Consider the following 15,529-nt stretch of genomic DNA (forward strand, 5'->3'; position numbering starts at 1 on the left):
TGATTTTTCTACAATTTATGGTGATTTTTACAAAACTGCCTATCATTTCAGAGGCAAACCCGGACCAGTCTGTGATTATGAACATTTTCACCTCTGTTAGAGATCACTAAAAATCATGATAAAATTTATGAACAAACTAGACTCATATTCCAAACTCTCAGAATTTTCGGATTTGGATTTAGAGCTTTGATAATTTTTCTATAAATTTTCTAAGAACAGTAACAGAAACTGTATTCAACGAAAAGTTGCTGTCAATTTCATTTCACCTTGTAACATGTTGAGCAAGGTGTATATCTTTATGTGATTATATGTTATTGCAATATATGACATTTTATCTTAATATTTAGACACACATCAGTTTACAAATGGATTTGGACATATAAAATATAAAGAATAACAAGTGATTATAATCAAAGTACAACCGATACATTCAAACATTTAATAAACTATTTTGAATATAGTTTGCATACATTACTACGTACTACCCTTGGTTGATAAACTATAATAGGTATAGTTTATGATACATTACATAACACATACATTTAAAAAGGGTACATTTATACAAAAGATATTTTCATTAAGCAAGGTACGGCCATACGGTACCAAGTTTTCATAACACGTAATTCCGTTAATGACTTTGTGAGACATTTACTTCAAATTACCATTAAGTCCTGTATTGTAACCAGAGTCTCCTTGAGGGAGAGCGTGATAGTTGTGTATAGATCTATATTGGGTTTGACAAACCCACACCTAAACTGCATGCAACAGTTAGACCGATAGGTCTGGGGTGACAAATGTCATAACATTTCCGACGCCTGAAGAACGTCGTTTTAGGCAACCTTGGTCATAGTATGGTTATAATAAACTCACATAAAGTATTAATAAACATTGGAATTTACGGGAACTTCATTAAAATTTAACGAGTTTATGTCGATTTAAACTTGCATTGTTTTACTATAAATATGACAAATTACTTGTACATTTCGGTCTTTGGGTTTTAAGACTACATTTACACATTAAGGAAAATATTGGATTTTCTAACACAAATACTACTTTTACAAACGAAAGGCTTTTAATAATACCAAACAAAACCTTATGAACTCACCAACCTTTGTGTTGACACTTTTTCAAACAACTTGTATTCTCAGGAAATCATTAAACAGGTAACCAAGTGCTTTTGAGGATGGGGCGCTAAGGCGTCTACTATTTCATATTTTGTCAACATATTGTAATTGATTCGTAAACATGTAATTCATACAATGATGTCACTTTTTCAATTATATATATGTTGGTTGTGTTTGCTTCAATTACTATTACAATTGTTGTTATGATACTATACATGAAGTCATCCACCCCCGGACGTTTCCGCCATCCTTGGTTTGGGGGTGTGACAGTAATGAATCTTTTAAACTGTTTTAAATGCTTTTAGGGAGGGGGGGATACAAGTTGAACACAATAATAATTGTGTAATTGTTTGTTATAAACATTTTCAAAGGATTGCTTATGTCATTTATAAGTAGTCAAAGCGTTTCAAAAACTCTTTTAACGTTATGTTACTTTATAGTTTGACAAAACTCCGTTTTTAAAGTACAAGCATAACTTAGTAGAAAAATGAGTCTTTTCAACAACAGTTCAAGTAAATTACTAGTAAACTATAAGGGGTATAGTTTAGGGGTTCAGTTCATACTATAACTAGAGAATACTAAGATACTATAACAAGAGAAGATACTAAGATACTATAACGAGAGCATACTATGATACTATAACAGAACAGATATAATAAGGTGCTGCAGCATGGGACAACTACAGGATCCAATAATACCAATGAATCACTAACTCAATGTTCTAGGCAATTAGTGATAGTTATATTGGGTATACCAGATCAAATAACTTTAATGTGAAATTACACGGCCTAGCAATTGGTTTGCGGAAGTCGTGTTTGGTTCCCAGAATCTCTTGCAGGGAGAACGTATAGTATGGGTACTAGTCTTCACATTATGACCTTAATAAAACAAACATGTTTTAAGGTAATCAGTACGTCAGGATGTCAATTTAAAAGACAACCGTGTACTTATATTTTTCCAAATACTTTCATTTTGTGACAGTTCCACTTGAAAGTTAATACAAACTATTTTCGAGTCAAAATAGTTATAAACTAGGGAAAAACTTACATTTTACAACCGACACACAGAACAGTCGAGTCTAGTACATTCAGTAGAAGGGGGCCTATAATGCTAACTTTATGATTCCTTAGTGTATGCATTCAGGGATATATATTAATCAGATCTGACAGGTAGTAGGATGTGTGCTTTCCGCTTCATTTCCTGTTCCTTGTTTGGTTGTGGGCTTAGAGCAGATACACCTAGCCTACTATCTATCCGATCTTAGATATATATATATATATATATATATATATATATATATATATGTTTCCGTATACACCAAGTAATCATAAGGGGTACCATGTATGGGCCAGGTCATAGGACACTAATTCAAGGCATCGTTTTCTAGTACAAATCATACTTTTCAAGTAAAGAACTTTTGATATACAAAACTAGAAACTTACCAGTAAAGGGTTTAATCCATTTTATTAAACCAGTATAACTTAAAGGACCTTAGGTGGTTAATCCTATAATACCTTAGTTTATACATCAGAGTTATATATAATTAATACCCGATAGGTAGTTAGATGTGTGCTTTCCGCCTCATTCCCTGTTCCTTGTTTGGTTGTGGGCTTAGGGCAGATTCACACAATTAACTATCTGTTCGATATTAGATTATATATAGCTAGTATAAACTAAGTGATTATAGAAGGAACTACTGTGGTTACCATTTTATTATAAGAAATAAGGGTTTTCTTAAGGAATCTTTTCATCAAATATAAAGGAACTATTACAGTTAACTCCATGAGTACCAAGTGAATACGCCATGGTTATATACAATAATGATCTAACAAACAATGGGATGTGTGCTTTCCGCTTCATTTCTTGTTCCTTGTTTGGTTGTGGGCTTAGGGCAGATACACACAACCGATTGTTTGTTTACTCTGAGTTTTATATAACTTGTATTCATTTAATACTCATAGAAAGGATTGTTGAGTCATTTTTACTTATCTTTCATCAAAACAGGAAATATAGGATTTTCTGGAGGAACAGGCAAACTTTTCTAAACAGAACTTACAACAACTTACTATCACTTACTACAATTTTCTACAACTTTCTTACTACTCACTTACATCACTAAAATCTTATGAACTCACCAGCTTAAATGCTGATCTACTCTTTCAAAATAACTTGTATTCTCAGGAGACCAGTAGACAGGTACGCGCACTGGGATTCAGAAGATGGAGCAGTATAGCTTCATGTCTTTTTGTTATTTGCTATGTATTCTATATTATGTGAATCGCATACTTTGTAAACACTTTCTTTCTAATGAAATGGTTGTTTATTACTTTGATTACTATGATGCATGTCTTGTGATACTAAACATGACGTCCTCCACCCCAGAACGTTTCCGCCGTTCCGGTTTTGGGGTGTGACAAACATGAAAAATGCGAACCTGACCAATAGCAACGCATTCCCTAACAAAATATAAATCTATTTCCACATGTTTGGTTATTTGGTGCTGAACATGATTATATGCTAGGTACATACCACTCACATTGTCACAAAATACAACAATGGTACAAGTTAAGGGGCATGAAAGTTCGAGAAGCAGGTTGCGAAGCCATACAACTTCAAAAACTACATTAGCTACCCCATGTACTCGACTTCGGCACTTGAAAAAGAGACAACATGTTGACGTTTTGAAGGCCAAGAGATGAGATTGTCACCTATATAGACACAGAAACCGGGGTGGATCGATAGGTTTCAGGACACCCAACCCAATCAGCATCAGAGTAAGAAACCATATGATCGACATGCGACGGACGAATATAGAGACCATAATCAAGAACGCCTTTAAGATACTGAAGAATCCATTTAAGAACAAGGATGTGTGGTTCACGAGGGTCATGCATGAACATGAAAACTTGTTGCACAACATAGGCTATATCTGGACGAGTAAATGTCAGATATTGTAGAGCCCCAACTAGCATTTGATACAAGGTCGGGTCGGAAACCGAGTTCCCATAACCGGAAAGCTTCAACTTTGTATCCATGGGGTACTACAGGGATTAAAAGAGGTCATGTCAGTGCATGACAAAATCTCTTTGGCAAACTCAATTTGTGAAAGAAACAAACCTTGAGCGGTACGAGTAGCAGCAATGCCGAGAAAAAAAGATGGAGGACCTAAGTCCATCATAGCAAATTCCACAGACATAAGGGAAATGACTTTCGTGACTAATGCGGAAGTAGATTCAGTGAGAGTGATCTCATCAACGTATAAAAGGACATAGACGGTCTCCTTACCACGATGAAAGGTAAAAAGGAAACTATCAAAATGGTTGTTGATGAATCCAATAGACAAGATATAGATAGCATACCGCTGGTACATGTACGCGGGGGGGGGGGGGGGGGCTATTTGAGACCATACAGAGCTTTGCGTAAAAAAAAATGTGATTAGGGTAATCAGGACGGACGAAGCCAGGGGTTGCTTCATATAGACCTCTTCGGTGAGATCACCATGCAGAAAGGCATTCTTAACATCAATTTTATGGATATGCCACTGACAGGAGACAACGATACTGAGAACCATGCGGATGGTGGCGGGTTTAACACTAGGACTAAAAGTTTCATCTAAGTCTAAACCTGGTTGTTAAGGAAACCCTTGCACAACAAGACAACCTTTGTAACGATCAAGTTTACTGCTATAGTCAAACTTGTGCCGATAAAGCCAACGACAACCAACAATGTTGGCGGAGGGAGGGCGAGGGATAAGATCCCATGTATGATTGGAGGTGAGAGAAGACATCTCAACATCCATGGAAAGTTTCCAGTTTAGATGACACATAGCCTGAGTGGTGGATCGCGGAATGGGAGAGACATCACTGGTAGCAGAAATATTCATAAGAATGCGAGGTCTAAGAGAACCAATGCGTGAGCGAGTAGTCATGGGATGAATGGTTAAATGAGGAGGAGATATGGAAGTGTGATCATCAAATGGAGGTTGTTTGATTGAGGGTGTCGATGAACTGGCATGTGTGATCAAGATGGAAGGGGTGCTATTGGAGGTAGAAGGAGGGATGATGATGGGAGGATCATCATTTAGAGACACAATGGTGTCGTAGTCAGGAGTAACTTGAGTAGGGTGGAAATCAGAATATGAAAAGTGTTCCTAATCAAAGATAACATGGTGAGAAATGATGACACATTGATAAAGGAGGTCAAGACACGTATGTCCTTTGTGAGCAGGAGAGGGACCAAGATACACACAAGCAGTAGATCGAGGGGAGAGCTTGTGAGGTGCAGTTGATGCAATGTTAGGATAACATAAGAAACCAAAGACACGAAGATGATCATAAGTGGGGAAAAAATAAAATAATAATAATTCAAAAGGGGTTTTATAGGATAATGTCGTGGTTGGAAGAAGGTTAAGCGTGTGGACAGCGGTGATGAGGGCTTCGGTCTAAAACTTGGTGGGAAGAGACACTTAGAAAAGGAAGGTGTGAACAATGTTATTAATTGTTTGAATGAAGCGTTCTGCCTTGTCGTTTTGTTGAGACGTGTAAGAATATGAGAAGCGAATCATTATGCCATTAGACTGAAGGTAGTAAATAAGAAGTTGATTATTAAATTCACGTCCGTTGCCACGTTGAAAATATTGAATATCAGTTTTAGATTGATTCTTGACATACATGCGAAAGTTGCAAAAGACAAAATAAACTTCAGATTTAGCACGTAATGGAAACACCCACAATAAATTATATAAATCATAAAGAAACAAGATATAATATTTAAAGCCACTCATGTTAGTGACATGTGATGTCTATAAATCAGAATGGATGAGTTCAAACACACAGGAGGTTTTTGAGGTAGATAAAGTAAAAGGAAATCGACAGTGTTTTACAAACTGACAAGCGTGGCAAAGAGACATTTAACTAAAAGTGCTTGAAATAAAATTTTGAGAGTGTAAAAAAATTAAAACGAATGATCCAGGGTGACCGAGACGTGTATTCCAAGTAGGGAGAGAGACAATAGTGAAAGCTTGAGCAGTCGAAAAGGAAACAGTGGACATGAGGAACATGTAGAGATCACCATCAGTATTGCATCACTGAAGAAGGGTACCTAAATTAAGATCCTTTATAGAGAACCCAAAAGGATCAAAAGTGACAGAGAAAGAGTTATCGTGAGTAAATTTGTGAGCATAAATTAGATTATTAACCATATAATTAGAAATAAGAATATTATTTTAGAGAAAATTGGTTTTAGTGGACGGAAGAGAGGAGTGAACAATTTGAGTAACCGGGATGACAACACCATTACCAACCATAATGAATTTAGAAGTACACAGTGTAAGGGATAGCATGTTACGTTAGTTTAATGACATGTGATATATTGCACCCGTATCCACGTAAAACTGGTTGTATGGCGGTGGTTGTAGCGACATGGCCTGAATACAAAAGCTAAGTTTGTTGGTTGTTGTGGAACATGTGGAGTAGATACTTGGTTGCCAACAAATTTAATTGCATTTTGTTGTGAATAACCGGGAATAAGCTGTCTGTTTTGTAAAAAAAGAAGGTTGTCCAAGAAGTTGTTGGACATGCTGCGTCTGCGGGAGCAAAGAGATGGGCTGGAAGTGTTGCTGGGCCGAAACTGAGATGGGCTCGGAGCTTTTGGCAGCGGACTGAAGGCAACAGGTGAATACACTGAATTGTGTTGCTGGAAGGTCACATTGGGTTGCTGAGGAGCTGTATTGGACTGTAGAGGGCTGCCAAAAGCTGAAAATTGATGCTATTGCAGAAAAATGGTTGTATTGACCCGAATTTGCTCCCATAATTCCTACAAATTGTGAGTTTTGACTTGATGGTGTACCTGCAAAATGGTTTGGACCAGTTGACATGCTAGAATTACCCATGGAAGCACCCCAATTATTATATCGATTCTTAGACCATTTGTTTTTTGATTTTTTGGGTTGGGTGGAAACTAAATATAGGGATGCAGTAGTGGTTTTTTGAGCTTCAAGCATTGAGTCGACAATCTCCTCTCGTGACTCATGTACTAAGAGCATATTCTTGGCTTGCAAAAAAGATGGAAACAATTTGGTGTTAGTGATAACATCCACTATGCTATGATACGAGGGAAGTAATTGCTGAAGTATTTGCATTACTAGTTCCACCTCAGTAATCTCATAATCAACCTTGGATAATGCATCAACAAGATTTTTGAGATTGTGACAATATTCAGTAATTGACAAAGCTCATTTTTTTCGAATTTCTGAATTGGTCTTGAAGTTGGAGCATGCAACACATCTTGATATTGAGATAGAATTCATGGAGATGATCCCATAGGTCCTTGGCGGTGCAATTATCATTCGAGATAACTTGGAGTAAGTTCGGGTCATAAGTGGAATAGAACCATGACTTGACTCTTGAATAATAAACTTCCAATCTTCATCTTTTTCACTGGTTGGTTTGGATTAACCAGTTATATGGACAAGGACCTTAGCACCCTTGCAAATGTCTTGAAAAATTCTACACTATAACTTATACTTGGATCCATTTACTGTTAGTTTAAACTTAAACTGATTGTAAACATTCGTAACAGCGTAGAAAATTTATTGGGAATGTAACGTCCCAAAAATTTAGACCAAAAATTTCATTTTAATTATAATAAAACCATCAACCCAAACGTGTTTTATAAAACTATACACAAAAATCAGAGTATGTCAAACAACCAATCCGATACATCAGAGTTATATAAAGCGGAAATCATAGTGTGTGTGCAATGCGGTCATCCCGAGCACTTCCCCTTCGAACCAAAAGTACCTGAAACATAAACTGAAAACCATAATCACGAAGCTTAGTGATTTCCCCAAAACACCACATACCATACATATCAAACATATAATGGGCCTCGAACAACATCGGGCACCGCACAAAATAGATCTGTCAATAATATGCGATGGGCCCCACCTCATCACATTTATCAGGCCTCGCCCGGTATACATACAAACACATGACTACATGCAAGAATCACAAAGATAAATAACATACAATATACTCATCAGGCCTCGCCTGGCATCGAGCCCCGCCCGGTATACATATCAGATAACATACATGCAAGAGTCACACAGAAAACTAGCATCCTAATCATAATAAACCATGGGTCAGCATTGGTTCCTTCGACCCGCTAAGCACAGTGAGGAAACTCACCTCAAGCTGCTGAATATCTCAGATAAAAGCTCGGACGGCTGATTCGGAAAATCTCCATGCTAGCATCATCAAATAATACCCAATTAATAATTGGTCCACATCCCATAGCTGGAATCCTAGTCCGATTGTCCAACACTCAGGTTAAAAGTCCATTTTACCCTTTCCTCACTCCGCCCAAAATCCGAGGCCCAATCCAATAGCACCAAAAGCCTAATATGACCCAACTTCCAAGTTGGGCCCAAAACCCATCATGGGCCTAATCCAAGAAGGCCCAAAGCCTTATAATGCCCCAAGGTTAAAAGACTATTGGCCCAACAAGGCCCAAACCCTAAAAGTCCAAGTATGGCCCCAAAGGCGAAAGTCAACAAAAAGTGAAACTGCTGAGTATGCCCGACGTACTCAGACTTATGCCCAGCGTACTCCTTTCGGGGCCTGTAGCATAATGTACGAGCTGGGTACACCCATCGTACTCCACAGACGACCAACCCATCCCATTAAGCACTTAATCGGTTAAGCCACTAAGCCAAACTCTCAGATCTGATCCTAAATGGTGTCTTAACATGTAAAGTTGACAACTTTACACACTTTCATGACTTAATGGGGCCCAAAACTCAAAAAGAACCATAAGAGTAACTCTAACTCATGCATGGGCCAAAATGACTTATCAAGATTGCATTTTTATGAACAAGGGACCTCAAAAATGCCAATATCTACCATCCCTAGCTTCTGGAGTAGCTCATACTCTCAAGTATGGATTAAAGGACCATAAAAATCATAAAAACAAGCCCTAACTAGATCCAACCAAAGGATTCATCATGTTAAGAGCTTTATACCTCAAATAGCTTGCAAAGTTGATGAAGATTTTGGATCTTCAAGCTCCAAGTCCACCAAGGATTCAACACCAAGCTTCACCTTCTTTAAAGGGTCTAAAAACACCTCAATGTTACAACAATGACTCACAAGCACTCAAAAGAAGGCTAAGGTTTCGTTCTTAGGGTTTTGGGAGATGGAGGATGGTCATAAGAACCCCAAAGACAACTTAAGGTGTTTAAATGTGGCACAAACCCTAAAAATTAGGGTTTGTCCAGCCAAGCATACGCCCCGCATACTCCCACGTACTCCCAGCGTACATGGGCGCCTCCGTGACCATCTTGAGAGCCAGTACGCCCAACGTACTGATAGAGTACGCCCAATGTACTTAGATACAGACCATTATTGCAAAGATTTTAAAAATGAAGGGTTTAAGGAAAAAACCTGGAAATGCAGTGTTACAATTATCCCCCACTTGAATCAGACTCCGCCCTCGAAATCTACTGCCGCAAATAACTATTGATAATGCTCCCTCATCTCGTCCTCAGGCTCCCACGTCCATTATGAACCCTTGCGGTGCTGCCAATAGATTTTCAAAAACTCAACAACCTTGTTCCTCAAGGTTTTCGTCTTCCGGTCAAGGATCGTCACCGGTCTCTCGATATAATTCAGGTGATCATACACCTGAATATCCTGTAATGGAACCACCGCAGAATCATCCACCAAACACTTCTGCAACTGAGAGACGTGAAATGTGCTATGGATCTGACTAAGCTCATCGGGAAGATCCAAGCGATAAGCAACCCGGCCCACCCGAGCGAAAACCCTGAAAGGACCGATGTACCTGGGGCCCAACTTGCCCCTCTTCCTGAATCGGATAACACCTTTGCAAGGTGACACCTTCACGGGAACCATATCCCTAACCTGAAACTCCAGATCTGATTGGCGCTTGTCGGCGTAGCTCTTCTGCCGACTCTAAGCTGTCTGAAGTCTACTCCGAACCTGCTGAATTAACTCAGTAGTCTTGAGTACCACTTCAGTACTCCCCATGACTCACTGACCGACCTCACCCCAACATATCGGGGTCCTGCATTTTCTCCCATAGAGCATCTCAAAAGGAGGTCAATCGATGCTGGCGTGATAACTGTTGTTATACGAAAACTCCGCCAAAGGGAGATATGTATCCCAACTCCCACCAAAATCCATTACACATGCTTGCAACATATCCTCCAAGTTCTGGATAGTCTGCTCACTCTTTCCGTCAGTCTGCGGGTGGAAAGCCGTGCTGAAGTGCAGACGAGTACCCAAATCCTTGTGAAACCTCTTCCAAAACCTGGAAGTAAAACGAACATCCCTGTTAGACACCACCGAAACCGACACCAAATGCCGCACCACAACCTCTCTGATGTAGATATCGGCCAACTTCTCTGCAGAGATACTCTCCTGAATCAGGATGAAATACGTGCTCTTGGTCAATCGATCCACGATGACCCATATTGAATCCACTCTACATGCTGTCCGTGGCAATTTTGTGATGAAATTCATGGTAATCTCTTCCTATTTCCAAACGGGAATGTCGAACGACTGCATCTTGCCATGAGGCCGCTGGTGTTCGTCCTTGACTTTCCTGCAAGTCAAGCACCTCTCTACATACCAAGCTACATCCCGTTTCATGCAGGACCACCAATAATCAAGACGAAGATCTCTATACATCTTTGTTGCTCCAAGATGGATAGAGAACCTCGACTTGTGTGCCTCCTCTGTAACGCCCATAGATCCGGGCTGGTCAATTTAGAGATAATAGGGGTCGAAAATGACTTTTCGACAAAAGATTATTTAGAATAAATAATCTTAACCAAGTTGTAGAATATGTCTCAAGGGTTCCGTACATATAAAGAACGCCGAAATCCGAGTTATAACGAAGAAGTTATGACCCGTCGAAGTTTCGCGACGGAACCGACACAATACCAGGAAGCGTAAATAGTCAATTTACGATAGAGCAACTTTTAGCCTTAGCGATCTAAACAAAAGTCGTAGAACACGTTAAATCGAGAGCGTGCATAAAAAGAACGCCCAAATCTGACTTCGTATGAGGAAGTTATGATTTTTCGAAGTTTCAGCTTAGCAGTGTACAACCCGAAGTTCGAATATTAGATCGAGCGGTTTTTAGCCGACACAACCTAAACGAGAATTGAAGATCTCGTTAATAGTAGCGTAACGATAAAAAGACAGACGAAAACGGACGTCGGATGAAGAAGTTATGAGATTTTAACGGACCAATCCTGTCCCGGCCTGTTAATAGTATAACTTTTAAAATAAAGTCAAAATTAGCCGACAGAGTCTAAACGAAAGTTGTGGAGTACGTTCCCGCCTAAGCGTGGATATAAAGAACGTCGAAAACGGAGCTCGTATGGGAAAGATGCGAATTTTTGAAGTCGGGATGAGAAATTGCGAAGTCTGTTGCAAGAACGATGATGTGGCAAGATCCCAGCTATCTATCGCTGATCTCAGAACTCGCTTCGGATTGCGACACGTCGCTTCGCTTTACGCCCTGCGTCCGAGGTCGAGTACGCCCCGCGTACTCCGGTCTTATCCGGGTCCGATGCACATGCGAGACAGCTGGATGCGAGCTGGCAGCCTCATCCGAAGCTACGCCCAGCGTAGCCTTCGGTACGCCCAGCGTAAGTCCGAGCTGCTGGCCCTATAAATACCATGCGAATTCTCCCGGATTTCTCACACATTTCTCCACTCTTTCTCTCACTACTTTCTCTCTCTAGGGTTTCTAACCCCCCCTAAAGCCTAGGTGAACCCCTAGCACCCGAAGGAAGCCCCGAGGCTCCCGGAGTCCCGAGAAAAAGGGTCTTTCGGTTCAGAAACGCTGCTCCAAGCGAAGTCCGGTTTTCTATAAAACCCGCTGTACGTGAGCTACGCCTACGCTATTTTTAATATACATTTTATTTAATTATAGTAACATTATTAGGACCTTAAAATAATTATTTGGGCTATTATTATGAGTTATATAGGGTGTTGTTTAACGCTTATATAATAATAATAATCGCTAGACTATTAATTAGTCGCGGTTAACGTTAGACTAAACCCTAGTGGTATTGATACTAGATTTTGTCAAGGGTAAATTGTTTTGAGATAACGAAGTGTTGTCCGAGTACCGAGTCACCACCTTTTCAAGTGAGTGCATAGTTACTTTCATCTTACACATAGATATGAAGTATTTAATATAAATTACGTGCTATGTGTGCATATTATCTGTATACTTGCTATCTATGCTGGATGAACGTTTTTATACATGTTTTAATTGATTTAAACTGTATACGTATTTTATATCTACAAATATGTTGGGTATAACATGGGTAGATGAATGATGAGAGATAAAAGATGATGTGAGTAAACATTGGCAGCTATAAACTTAGTGCCCAATAAATAAACACCGACATCTATGGACTTAGTGCCTATTGGACAAACGATGGTAGCTATGGACTTAGTACATATTAGGTAAACATAGGTAGCTATGGACTTAGTACTCGTTAGGTATTGGTAGCTATGGACTTAGTACCTGGTAGCTATGGACTTAGTACCTGTTAGATAAACGTTGGTAGCTATGGACTTAGTACCTACACTGGTAGCTATGGATTTAGTAACCGATGAATGAACTTTTGCAGCTATGGAATAGTGCATTGGCAGCTATGGACTTAGTGCCGGTCTTATAACCCTGGAAGCAAGGGACTTCGGAATAAACGAATAGATGACTCTTAGGGTAGACCCTTGAGAGTAAGGAAGATAATGGGGATGGGTAAATGGGGTTGATTGTTTGTTGTTTAAACATAATAATTATATTATTGTGGGTTGAAAACCCTATGTACTCACCAGGTTTCCCAACCTGAACCACTCAAGCTTATTTGTATCACAGGTGTCGATACGAAGCTACTTTACACTGAGAGATTTAAAAGAGATGTAGATCACTAGTGTAAATAATGTAAGTTCTGTTTATGCTTATGTTTCTGTATTGACAATGACATCCCAATGTTTCGAAAATGAATAAAAATACATTTCCTCGGAAATGCTTTGATAACCTATTTATCATGTTTTCTGGGAACAAATTCCGCAACATTTTTGTTAAAAGAAGTACTTTGATTTTTATAAAGCATAAAAAATCGGTCTTTTCTGGCCGTGAAAATGGGGATGTCACATCCTCCGTCAGAACCTGACGTGCACCACCCCAATAAGGAACCCACTCCCTCCGATGGAGAGTCAATAACCCCCGACTATCATAATCAAATGAAGCCACCTGACCCACTATGCGCTCACTCTTCCGGTTCTATTCCTTCATAGCCTCAACCTGAGCCTTTCGAATCTGCTCCAAGAGTGGAGTAATCACTGTCATCCTCAAATAAATATCCCTGATCGGATCCGTGACCACCTTGTAGCTGAGAGCATCGACTACCACATTGGCCTTCCTCGGATGGTAAAGGATCTCACAATCATAATCCTTCACCACATCCAACCACCGACGATGCCTCTTGTTCAAATTTGGATGATCCATCAAATACCTCAGGCTCTTGTGAACCATGTAAATAGTAAAATGGACCCCATAGAGGTAATGTCGCCAAATATTGAGGGTGAACACCACAACCCCCAACTCCAAGTCATGCGTTGGATAATTTGCCTCATGAGGCTTTAGCTGCCTCGAAGCGTAAGCAATAACGCGACCCCTCTGCATCAGAACTGCACCCAAACATGTGATCGATGCATCACAATAAACCACAAAACCCTCAACACCCTCCGACAGGGTCATAATCGGCGCCTCACAAAATTTCTGTCTCAGGGTCTCAAAAGCTGCCTGCTTCTCAGGCCCCCAACGAAAAATGACAGTCTTCTTCGTCAATCGAGTCAGAGGAACCGCTATCTTGGAGAAATCCTGAATGAATCTACGATAGTAACCTTCCAGACCAAGGAAACTCTGAATCTTAGATGGAGACTTCGGAACCTCCCATCTCATTACCGCCTCGACCTTGGCCGGATCGACCAGAATACCGTTCTGGTTGATAAGGTGCCTCAGAAACTGCACCTCGCGCAACCAAAACTCACACTTGGAGAACTTTGCATAAAGTCTCTCCCTCCTCAAGGTCTCCAATACCTCCCTAAAATGCTCCCTATGCAGCTCCTGTGTCTTAGAATAGACCAGAATGTCATCAATTATCACAATCACAAACCCATCCAACATAGGCCTGCATACGCGATTCATGAGGTCCATCAATGCGACTGGAGCGTTGGTGAGCCAGAATGGAATCACCACGAACTCGAAATGACCATAACGAGTCCGGAAGGCCATCTTTTGCACATCCTACTCTCTGAACCTCATCTGATGATAACCTGAATGTAGATTGATCTTGGAAAACCAAGATGTACCCTGAAGCTGGTCAAACAATTCATTAATCCTCGGGAGTGGATAACAGTTATTCACCGTTAGCTTATTCAGCTCCTGGTAGTCAATACACATACGATGTGATCCATCCTTATTCTTTACAAACAGGATTGACGCTCCCCATGGTGAACTACTAAGTCGAATGAACCCCTTTCTAACAGATCCTGCAGTTGTGTAGATAACTCATGTATCTCTGGAGGAGCTAACCGATACAGTGCTTTGGTTATCGGAGCCGCACCAGGAACCAAGTCAATCCTAAACTCCACCTGCCTCTCCGGAGGCACTCCAGGCAAGTCCTCCGGGAACACATCCGGGTATTCCCGAACAACCAACACATCATCCACAGTCGCCTTAACCTTCTCCCGGGTATCCCTAACATATGCAACATATCTGGAACAACCTTGCTGAAGATAACGCTTGGTCCTAGTTGCTGTACATAGAATCGGCCCACGTTGAGCACTCTCTCCCTGAACCACTAACTCTCCCCCATTTGGGGTTCGAATAAGTACCATCTGATGCTCACAATAAATTATTGCCCCATTGGGGCTCAACCAGTCTATCCCTACAATAACCCTGTTCCTGCACAAGGAATAGGAACCAAATCAATTAGATATTGCTCACTGAACATCTCTAGAACACAACCCCGATAAACCCTCGATACCCGGACATATCGATCATCCGCAATCTCAACCTATAATGGACAATCTATCTCCCCCAGAGCACCAACAAACCTCTTGCTAGCGCAAGAGATACAAAAGATCGGGTAGCCCCCGAATAAAACAATACCAAGGCAGAGATACCGTTCACAAGGAACGATCCTAAAACAAAACACAAAAATATAAGTAGAAAAATCAACATAAATAAAGAGATAAGGATAAGATGTAGTTCGTTTGAATCAAGTATTAAGAATGAAATAAAGAACTGAATGCGTTAAGATCAAAGATGTAAATAGAATCTGTTTAGCACTT

Source organism: Lactuca virosa, chromosome 8 (assembly GCF_052849685.1).
Source record: "Lactuca virosa cultivar CGN04683 chromosome 8, Lactuca_virosa_CGN04683_v6, whole genome shotgun sequence".
NCBI classification, from domain to species: domain Eukaryota; kingdom Viridiplantae; phylum Streptophyta; class Magnoliopsida; order Asterales; family Asteraceae; genus Lactuca; species Lactuca virosa.